Source organism: Schistocerca gregaria, unplaced genomic scaffold, assembly GCF_023897955.1.
Source record: "Schistocerca gregaria isolate iqSchGreg1 unplaced genomic scaffold, iqSchGreg1.2 ptg001667l, whole genome shotgun sequence".
Lineage (NCBI taxonomy): Eukaryota > Metazoa > Arthropoda > Insecta > Orthoptera > Acrididae > Schistocerca > Schistocerca gregaria.
The window spans coordinates 7,501-17,500 of record NW_026062931.1 but is presented as its reverse complement, the minus strand read 5'-3'; the positions used below and the strand labels follow the sequence as shown (position 1 = coordinate 17,500).

At 51.6% G+C, this 10,000-nt stretch overlaps 3 non-coding genes across 3 annotated transcripts in view; all 3 read right to left on the bottom strand.

Moving 5' to 3' along the window:
* The window catches only part of LOC126333989 (large subunit ribosomal RNA), a 4,222-nt gene extending 3,007 nt beyond the window's left edge, over positions 1-1,215 (bottom strand). The window contains exon 1 of the ribosomal RNA XR_007564493.1: positions 1-1,215. This exon is cut by the window's left edge and continues 3,007 nt beyond it. This is a non-coding gene — a ribosomal RNA (large subunit ribosomal RNA).
* Positions 1,216-1,403: 188 nt separating this feature from the next.
* On the bottom strand, positions 1,404-1,558 carry LOC126333990 (5.8S ribosomal RNA). Its single transcript, XR_007564494.1, has one exon. It is a non-coding gene; the product is annotated as a 5.8S ribosomal RNA (ribosomal RNA).
* A 362-nt stretch (positions 1,559-1,920) lies between these two features.
* Positions 1,921-3,813, bottom strand: LOC126333992 (small subunit ribosomal RNA). Its single transcript, XR_007564496.1, has one exon. It is a non-coding gene; the product is annotated as a small subunit ribosomal RNA (ribosomal RNA).
* Between the last annotated feature and the right edge of the window lie 6,187 nt (positions 3,814-10,000).

The window sequence follows — 10,000 nt, the reverse complement described above, 5'->3', positions numbered from 1 at the left end:
TTTGCACGTCAGAATCGCTACGGACCTCCATCAGGGTTTCCCCTGACTTCGTCCTGGCCAGGCATAGTTCACCATCTTTCGGGTCCCAACGTGTACGCTCTAGGTGCGCCTCACCTCGCAATGAGGACGAGACGCCCCGGGAGTGCGGAGGCCGCCGCCCCGTGAAGGGCGGGGAAGCCCCATCCTCCCTCGGCCCGCGCAAGGCGAGACCTTCACTTTCATTACGCCTTTAGGTTTCGTACAGCCCAATGACTCGCGCACATGTTAGACTCCTTGGTCCGTGTTTCAAGACGGGTCGTGAAATTGTCCAAAGCTGAAGCGCCGCTGACGGGAGCGATTATTCCGCCCGAGAGCATCCCGAGCCAACAGCGGCGCGGGTCCGGGGCCGGGCCAGGTAGGTCCGTCATCCGGGAAGAACCGCGCGCGCTTGCCGGGAGCCCGAGCGCCCAAAGGGGCGAATCGACTCCTCCAGATATACCGCCGAGCAGCCAGCCAGGACACCGGGGCTCTGCCCAACAGACGCGAACCGAGGCCCGCGGAAGGACAGGCTGCGCACCCGGGCCGTAGGCCGGCACCCAGCGGGTCGCGACGTCCTACTAGGGGAGAAGTGCGGCCCACCGCACACCGGAACGGCCCCACCCCGCGGCGAGTGGAAAGGCAACCGGACACGACCCCGCCGCGGATTGCTCCGCGCGGGCGGCCGGCCCCATCTGCCGAGGGCGGGGGCCAGTGGCCGGATGGGCGTGAATCTCACCCGTTCGACCTTTCGGACTTCTCACGTTTACCCCAGAACGGTTTCACGTACTTTTGAACTCTCTCTTCAAAGTTCTTTTCAACTTTCCCTCACGGTACTTGTTCGCTATCGGTCTCGTGGTCATATTTAGTCTCAGATGGAGTTTACCACCCACTTGGAGCTGCACTCTCAAGCAACCCGACTCGAAGGAGAGGTCCCGCCGACGCTCGCACCGGCCGCTACGGGCCTGGCACCCTCTACGGGCCGTGGCCTCATTCAAGTTGGACTTGGGCTCGGCGCGAGGCGTCGGGGTAGTGGACCCTCCCAAACACCACATGCCACGACAGGCGGCAGCCTGCGGGGTTCGGTGCTGGACTCTTCCCTGTTCGCTCGCCGCTACTGGGGGAATCCTTGTTAGTTTCTTTTCCTCCGCTTAGTAATATGCTTAAATTCAGCGGGTAGTCTCGCCTGCTCTGAGGTCGTTGTACGAGGTGTCGCACGCCACACCGCCAGCCGGCTGTGCACGCTACCGAGAAAGTACCGGTATGCGAACCGCCAGGCGACGGGCGCGCATCGCACGTTTAAGGAGACGCGGCCGGCCACACAGGCGACCACGACACTCCCACGTCTCCGAAGCGGGACAAACGCCGCGCGCTTCAGTATACGTAGCCGACCCTCAGCCAGACGTGGCCCGGGAACGGAATCCATGGACCGCAATGTGCGTTCGAAACGTCGATGTTCATGTGTCCTGCAGTTCACATGTCGACGCGCAATTTGCTGCGTTCTTCATCGACCCACGAGCCGAGTGATCCACCGTCCTGGGTGATCTTTTCCTTTTCAGTCTCCCACTGTCTCTTTCAAGACAGTAGCATTTGCGGGACTGAGGCGTCTGACGGCCCCTGTTCCACTATTTTTTTTGTGTCCAACGGCCTCACAGCCGATGGGCGTCGTACGGCTCCACACCGGAGCGGACAGGCACTCGGGCGAACGTCATTCAAAACCGGCGCCAGGCGCCAGGTACCGCAGGCCAGCCGCTCCAGAGCTTCAGCGCTCGTACCACACAACAACAACACTTCCGCTAGTTTTGAGAGGCACGCGTGGTTCCGCACGCGGCGCACGGCCACTGCCGTACAGGTAGCGTGTTGCGCGACACGACACGCACATCGAAAGACATGCAGTCTAGTCGGTAATGATCCTTCCGCAGGTTCACCTACGGAAACCTTGTTACGACTTTTACTTCCTCTAAATGATCAAGTTTGGTCATCTTTCCGGTAGCATCGGCAACGACAGAGTCGATGCCGCGTACCAGTCCGAAGACCTCACTAAATCATTCAATCGGTAGTAGCGACGGGCGGTGTGTACAAAGGGCAGGGACGTAATCAACGCGAGCTTATGACTCGCGCTTACTGGGAATTCCTCGTTCATGGGGAACAATTGCAAGCCCCAATCCCTAGCACGAAGGAGGTTCAGCGGGTTACCCCGACCTTTCGGCCTAGGAAGACACGCTGATTCCTTCAGTGTAGCGCGCGTGCGGCCCAGAACATCTAAGGGCATCACAGACCTGTTATTGCTCAATCTCGTGCGGCTAGAAGCCGCCTGTCCCTCTAAGAAGAAAAGTAATCGCTGACAGCACGAAGGATGTCACGCGACTAGTTAGCAGGCTAGAGTCTCGTTCGTTATCGGAATTAACCAGACAAATCGCTCCACCAACTAAGAACGGCCATGCACCACCACCCACCGAATCAAGAAAGAGCTATCAATCTGTCAATCCTTCCGGTGTCCGGGCCTGGTGAGGTTTCCCGTGTTGAGTCAAATTAAGCCGCAGGCTCCACTCCTGGTGGTGCCCTTCCGTCAATTCCTTTAAGTTTCAGCTTTGCAACCATACTTCCCCCGGAACCCAAAAGCTTTGGTTTCCCGGAGGCTGCCCGCCGAGTCATCGGAGGAACTGCGGCGGATCGCTGGCTGGCATCGTTTATGGTTAGAACTAGGGCGGTATCTGATCGCCTTCGAACCTCTAACTTTCGTTCTTGATTAATGAAAACATACTTGGCAAATGCTTTCGCTTCTGTTCGTCTTGCGACGATCCAAGAATTTCACCTCTAACGTCGCAATACGAATGCCCCCGCCTGTCCCTATTAATCATTACCTCGGGTTCCGAAAACCAACAAAATAGAACCGAGGTCCTATTCCATTATTCCATGCACACAGTATTCAGGCGGGCTTGCCTGCTTTAAGCACTCTAATTTGTTCAAAGTAAACGTGCCGGCCCACCGAGACACTCAACAAAGAGCACCCTGGTAGGATTTAAACGGGGTCCGCCTCGGGACGCGAAAGCACCCCTTCGGCTCGCCCCACCGGCAGGACGTCCCACGATACATGCCAGTTAAACACCGACGGGCGGTGAACCAACAGCGTGGGACACAAATCCAACTACGAGCTTTTTAACCGCAACAACTTTAATATACGCTATTGGAGCTGGAATTACCGCGGCTGCTGGCACCAGACTTGCCCTCCAATAGATACTCGTTAAAGGATTTAAAGTGTACTCATTCCGATTACGGGGCCTCGGATGAGTCCCGTATCGTTATTTTTCGTCACTACCTCCCCGTGCCGGGAGTGGGTAATTTGCGCGCCTGCTGCCTTCCTTGGATGTGGTAGCCGTTTCTCAGGCTCCCTCTCCGGAATCGAACCCTGATTCCCCGTTACCCGTTACAACCATGGTAGGCGCAGAACCTACCATCGACAGTTGATAAGGCAGACATTTGAAAGATGCGTCGCCGGTACGAGGACCGTGCGATCAGCCCAAAGTTATTCAGAGTCACCAAGGCAAACGGACCAGACAAGCCAATCCGATTGGTTTTGATCTAATAAAAGCGTCCCTTCCATCTCTGGTCGGGACTCTGTTTGCATGTATTAGCTCTAGAATTACCACAGTTATCCAAGTAACGTGGGTACGATCTAAGGAACCATAACTGATTTAATGAGCCATTCGCGGTTTCACCTTAATGCGGCTTGTACTGAGACATGCATGGCTTAATCTTTGAGACAAGCATATGACTACTGGCAGGATCAACCAGGGAGCTGCGTCAACTAGAGCTGAGCAGCCGGCCGCCCGGGAGTGTGTCCCGGGGGCCCGCGCGAACACGCAAGCGTCCGCTCAATTATTCTGCAAACAGGAGGAGGCCGAGCTCCCCTGCACGATACACCTCGAAACCCTCTCAGGTCCCGGCGGCGCGCAGCGCCGTCCTAGGTACTTGGTCGGTTTCGAGAGAGGCGCAATCGCCCGGAGTTAGGCGAGTAGACGGTTTTAGTGCGAACACCCTTGCTCCCAACTGAGCTTGCCGCTGCCGACAGAGGCCCGGGAGCGTGCTGTCGTGGCATTGCCGGCGGGAGACAACACGCGCCACCTATGGTGACCGGCAGCTCCAACGCCAGCGCCACACAAGGGCAAAGCCCCACTTGGGTGCAGAAGCGAACTCTCCCAGCACAGCGCACGCGCCAACACGTCCGCACAACTGCGATACAAACCACCTGCGAGAACCGCTGGGGCGACCGAGCAGCAGACGGCGTCGCGGCGCCGAGTGCCAGGCGGCGGCGCATCCTCAACGCACACAGTCCTCAATCAGACCAGCACACTGCAGATGTCCACCGCGCTTCGCACCGGGCTCGGCTGAACCAACTTTGGCCGCCAGGCGCCGCGTGCAGGGTGCGCCGCAGCGTAGCTGCGCCGCCTGCCGGGCCCGTCGGCTGGCGCTCCTGCCACTCGGCGCCCCCCACCAGCCGCCTGTTGCGCGTGCGCCCACGCAGCGCGCGGCCAACACGCCGGGCGGCCCCCCTTCACCGGCCGGGAACAGTCCCACCAAGCCACCGCCGCGTATCGCTTCATACCCACATGGGCCTAGTCACGCGTGTGGATGTGGCGGGTACCGCTGAAACAACCGGTTAATAGCTGTACCGATCGTCGCCATCACAGATTCACCTCCAGCGTGAACAACCGCTCAACAACGGATTTCCAGTTCATTTGCGTATCTTGGGCAGTAAACGTAGATGTCCACCTACATTTGCGAATTCAACAATTCTTGCATGCCAGGATGTCATGTGTCACGACACGCTACATCAGACCACATACACACTGCGACATGTGCAGAAGAGAACACGTGGAAGGTGGCCCGCGCACGTATGCGATGTACCTTCCGCGATCCACTGTCAACCGGCATCTGCGGCATGTCCCAGATATGGAACGCGGTCCACCAGGGTAGCACTTTGTGTGAGGCAATACGACAAAGTCGGAATACACGCGTCACTACATCAGACGGCTCACGCTGACCTGACCTGACCTGACTCACCGCACCACCACCCCCAGCGACCCAGGGTGACATACAATGCGTTCGTACGTTCCTCCCACACGCCTCTACGGCGTACCACAGTGCAACCTAGCTGTTATTGGGAGACGAGACAAGTAGCATCAAGCACAACATATGGAAATTGAGATTCGACACCGTTGGGCACAGCCAGCGTACGGTCACACGTATCACACTACTTCACTCTGTACGTAACGACCGATGATCGGTACAGCGTGTGGGTTACGCGTACGACATCAGCGGACAATGGACACAGACCATACCACGACGTACACTGAGGGCGTCGACATCTGAATGCAACTGAACAGCTGCGAGGCTCATTTAACACTCAAACGCCAGACCGACCAGCTTGAGAGGACAGAGACACAAAGAGGGGGACAGAGGGGGACAGAGGGGGGGGAGGGGGGGGGTCGGCGATATAGTCCTATTGCAGTACAATTGACAGTGGATAGCAGGAATATGTGGAAAGTAAGCAACACTCGCAAGACATCTACATGAGGATAACAACGACACCAGAGATTCCGAGCAGTGAACTATGTTAGGCAAAGGGACAACGTGGGTTAGGTTAAGGGACAACGTGGGTTAGGTTAAGGGACAACGTGGGTTAGGTTAAGGGACAACGTGGGTTAGGTTAAGGGACAACGTGGGTTAGGTTAAGGGACAACGTGGGTTAGGTTAAGGGACAACGTGGGTTAGGTTAAGGGACAACGTGGGTTAGGTTAAGGGACAACGTGGGTTAGGTTAAGGGACAACGTGGGTTAGGTTAAGGGACAACGTGGGTTAGGTTAAGGGACAACGTGGGTTAGGTTAAGGGACAACGTGGGTTAGGTTAAGGGACAACGTGGGTTAGGTTAAGGGACAACGTGGGTTAGGTTAAGGGACAACGTGGGTTAGGTTAAGGGACAACGTGGGTTAGGTTAAGGGACAACGTGGGTTAGGTTAAGGGACAACGTGGGTTAGGTTAAGGGACAACGTGGGTTAGGTTAAGGGACAACGTGGGTTAGGTTAAGGGACAACGTGGGTTAGGTTAAGGGACAACGTGGGTTAGGTTAAGGGACAACGTGGGTTAGGTTAAGGGACAACGTGGGTTAGGTTAAGGGACAACGTCGGTTAGGTTAAGGGACAACGTCGGTTAGGTTAAGGGACAACGTCGGTTAGGTTAAGGGACAACGTCGGTTAGGTTAAGGGACAACGTCGGTTAGGTTAAGGGACAACGTCGGTTAGGTTAAGGGACAACGTCGGTTAGGTTAAGGGACAACGTGGGTTAGGTTAAGGGACAACGTGGGTTAGGTTAAGGGACAACTTGAGTTAGGTTAAGGGACAACTTGAGTTAGGTTAAGGGACAAATTGAGTTAGGTTAAGGGACAAATTGAGTTAGGTTAAGGGACAAATTGAGTTAGGTTAAGGGACAAATTGAGTTAGGTTAAGGGACAACTTGAGTTAGGTTAAGGGACAAATTGAGTTAGGTTAAGGGACAAATTGAGTTAGGTTAAGGGACAAATTGAGTTAGGTTAAGGGACAACTTGAGTTAGGTTAAGGGACAACTTGAGTTAGGTTAAGGGACAACTTGAGTTAGGTTAAGGGACAACTTGAGTTAGGTTAAGGGACAACTTGAGTTAGGTTAAGGGACAACTTGAGTTAGGTTAAGGGACAACTTGAGTTAGGTTAAGGGACAACTTGAGTTAGGTTAAGGGACAACTTGAGTTAGGTTAAGGGACAACTTGAGTTAGGTTAAGGGACAACTTGAGTTAGGTTAAGGGACAACTTGAGTTAGGTTAAGGGACAACTTGAGTTAGGTTAAGGGACAACTTGAGTTAGGTTAAGGGACAACTTGAGTTAGGTTAAGGGACAACTTGAGTTAGGTTAAGGGACAACTTGAGTTAGGTTAAGGGACAACTTGAGTTAGGTTAAGGGACAACTTGAGTTAGGTTAAGGGACAACTTGAGTTAGGTTAAGGGACAACTTGAGTTAGGTTAAGGGACAACTTGAGTTAGGTTAAGGGACAACTTGAGTTAGGTTAAGGGACAACTTGAGTTAGGTTAAGGGACAACGTGGGTTAGGTTAAGGGACAAATTGAGTTAGGTTAAGGGACAACTTGAGTTAGGTTAAGGGACAACTTGAGTTAGGTTAAGGGACAACTTGAGTTAGGTTAAGGGACAACTTGAGTTAGGTTAAGGGACAACTTGAGTTAGGTTAAGGGACAACTTGAGTTAGGTTAAGGGACAACTTGAGTTAGGTTAAGGGACAACTTGAGTTAGGTTAAGGGACAACTTGAGTTAGGTTAAGGGACAACTTGAGTTAGGTTAAGGGACAACTTGAGTTAGGTTAAGGGACAACTTGAGTTAGGTTAAGGGACAACTTGAGTTAGGTTAAGGGACAACTTGAGTTAGGTTAAGGGACAACTTGAGTTAGGTTAAGGGACAACTTGAGTTAGGTTAAGGGACAACTTGAGTTAGGTTAAGGGACAACTTGAGTTAGGTTAAGGGACAACTTGAGTTAGGTTAAGGGACAACTTGAGTTAGGTTAAGGGACAACTTGAGTTAGGTTAAGGGACAAATTGAGTTAGGTTAAGGGACAAAACACGCGATCTAGTGTGGACAAATTGAGTTAGGTTAAGGGACAAATTGAGTTAGGTTAAGGGACAAATTGAGTTAGGTTAAGGGACAAATTGAGTTAGGTTAAGGGACAAATTGAGTTAGGTTAAGGGACAAATTGAGTTAGGTTAAGGGACAAATTGAGTTAGGTTAAGGGACAAATTGAGTTAGGTTAAGGGACAAATTGAGTTAGGTTAAGGGACAAATTGAGTTAGGTTAAGGGACAAATTGAGTTAGGTTAAGGGACAAATTGAGTTAGGTTAAGCGATAATCTGGTACAGCCACAGTTAGGTTAAGCGATAATCTGGTACAGCCACAGTTAGGTTAAGCGATAATCTGGTACAGCCACAGTTAGGTTAAGCGATAATCTGGTACAGCCACAGTTAGGTTAAGCGATAATCTGGTACAGCCACAGTTAGGTTAAGCGATAAACTGGTACAGCCACAGTTAGGTTAAGCGATAAACTGGTACAGCCACAGTTAGGTTAAGCGATAAACTGGTACAGCCACAGTTAGGTTAAGCGATAAACTGGTACAGCCACAGTTAGGTTAAGCGATAAACTGGTACAGCCACAGTTAGGTTAAGCGATAAACTGGTACAGCCACAGTTAGGTTAAGCGATAAACTGGTACAGCCACAGTTAGGTTAAGCGATAAACTGGTACAGCCACAGTTAGGTTAAGCGATAAACTGGTTCAGCCACAGTTAGGTTAAGCGATAAACTGGTACAGCCACAGTTAGGTTAAGCGATAATCTGGTACAGCCACAGTTAGGTTAAGCGATAATCTGGTACAGCCACAGTTAGGTTAAGCGATAAACTGGTACAGCCACAGTTAGGTTAAGCGATAAACTGGTACAGCCACAGTTAGGTTAAGCGATAATCTGGTACAGCCACAGTTAGGTTAAGCGATAATCTGGTACAGCCACAGTTAGGTTAAGCGATAAACTGGTACAGCCACAGTTAGGTTAAGCGATAAACTGGTACAGCCACAGTTAGGTTAAGCGATAAACTGGTACAGCCACAGTTAGGTTAAGCGATAAACTGGTACAGCCACAGTTAGGTTAAGCGATAAACTGGTACAGCCACAGTTAGGTTAAGCGATAAACTGGTACAGCCACAGTTAGGTTAAGCGATAAACTGGTACAGCCACAGTTAGGTTAAGCGATAAACTGGTACAGCCACAGTTAGGTTAAGCGATAAACTGGTACAGCCACAGTTAGGTTAAGCGATAAACTGGTACAGCCACAGTTAGGTTAAGCGATAAACTGGTACAGCCACAGTTAGGTTAAGCGATAAACTGGTACAGCCACAGTTAGGTTAAGCGATAAACTGGTACAGCCACAGTTAGGTTAAGCGATAAACTGGTACAGCCACAGTTAGGTTAAGCGATAAACTGGTACAGCCACAGTTAGGTTAAGCGATAAACTGGTACAGCCACAGTTAGGTTAAGCGATAAACTGGTACAGCCACAGTTAGGTTAAGCGATAATCTGGTACAGCCACAGTTAGGTTAAGCGATAAACTGGTACAGCCACAGTTAGGTTAAGCGATAAACTGGTACAGCCACAGTTAGGTTAAGCGATAAACTGGTACAGCCACAGTTAGGTTAAGCGATAAACTGGTACAGCCACAGTTAGGTTAAGCGATAAACTGGTACAGCCACAGTTAGGTTAAGCGATAAACTGGTACAGCCACAGTTAGGTTAAGCGATAAACTGGTACAGCCACAGTTAGGTTAAGCGATAAACTGGTACAGCCACAGTTAGGTTAAGCGATAAACTGGTACAGCCACAGTTAGGTTAAGCGATAAACTGGTACAGCCACAGTTAGGTTAAGCGATAAACTGGTACAGCCACAGTTAGGTTAAGCGATAAACTGGTACAGCCACAGTTAGGTTAAGCGATAAACTGGTACAGCCACAGTTAGGTTAAGCGATAAACTGGTACAGCCACAGTTAGGTTAAGCGATAAACTGGTACAGCCACAGTTAGGTTAAGCGATAAACTGGTACAGCCACAGTTAGGTTAAGCGATAAACTGGTACAGCCACAGTTAGGTTAAGCGATAAACTGGTACAGCCACAGTTAGGTTAAGCGATAAACTGGTACAGCCACAGTTAGGTTAAGCGATAAACTGGTACAGCCACAGTTAGGTTAAGCGATAAACTGGTACAGCCACAGTTAGGTTAAGCGATAAAGTTGGTTAAATTTGGTATTGTGTGGGAAGGGGGCAGAGAGAGAGGGGGGGGGGTGGATAGTGGTGGCAGTACACGGATGCCTGAGTCACCGTCAGATACGTCACGTCGGTTCGATGCTTG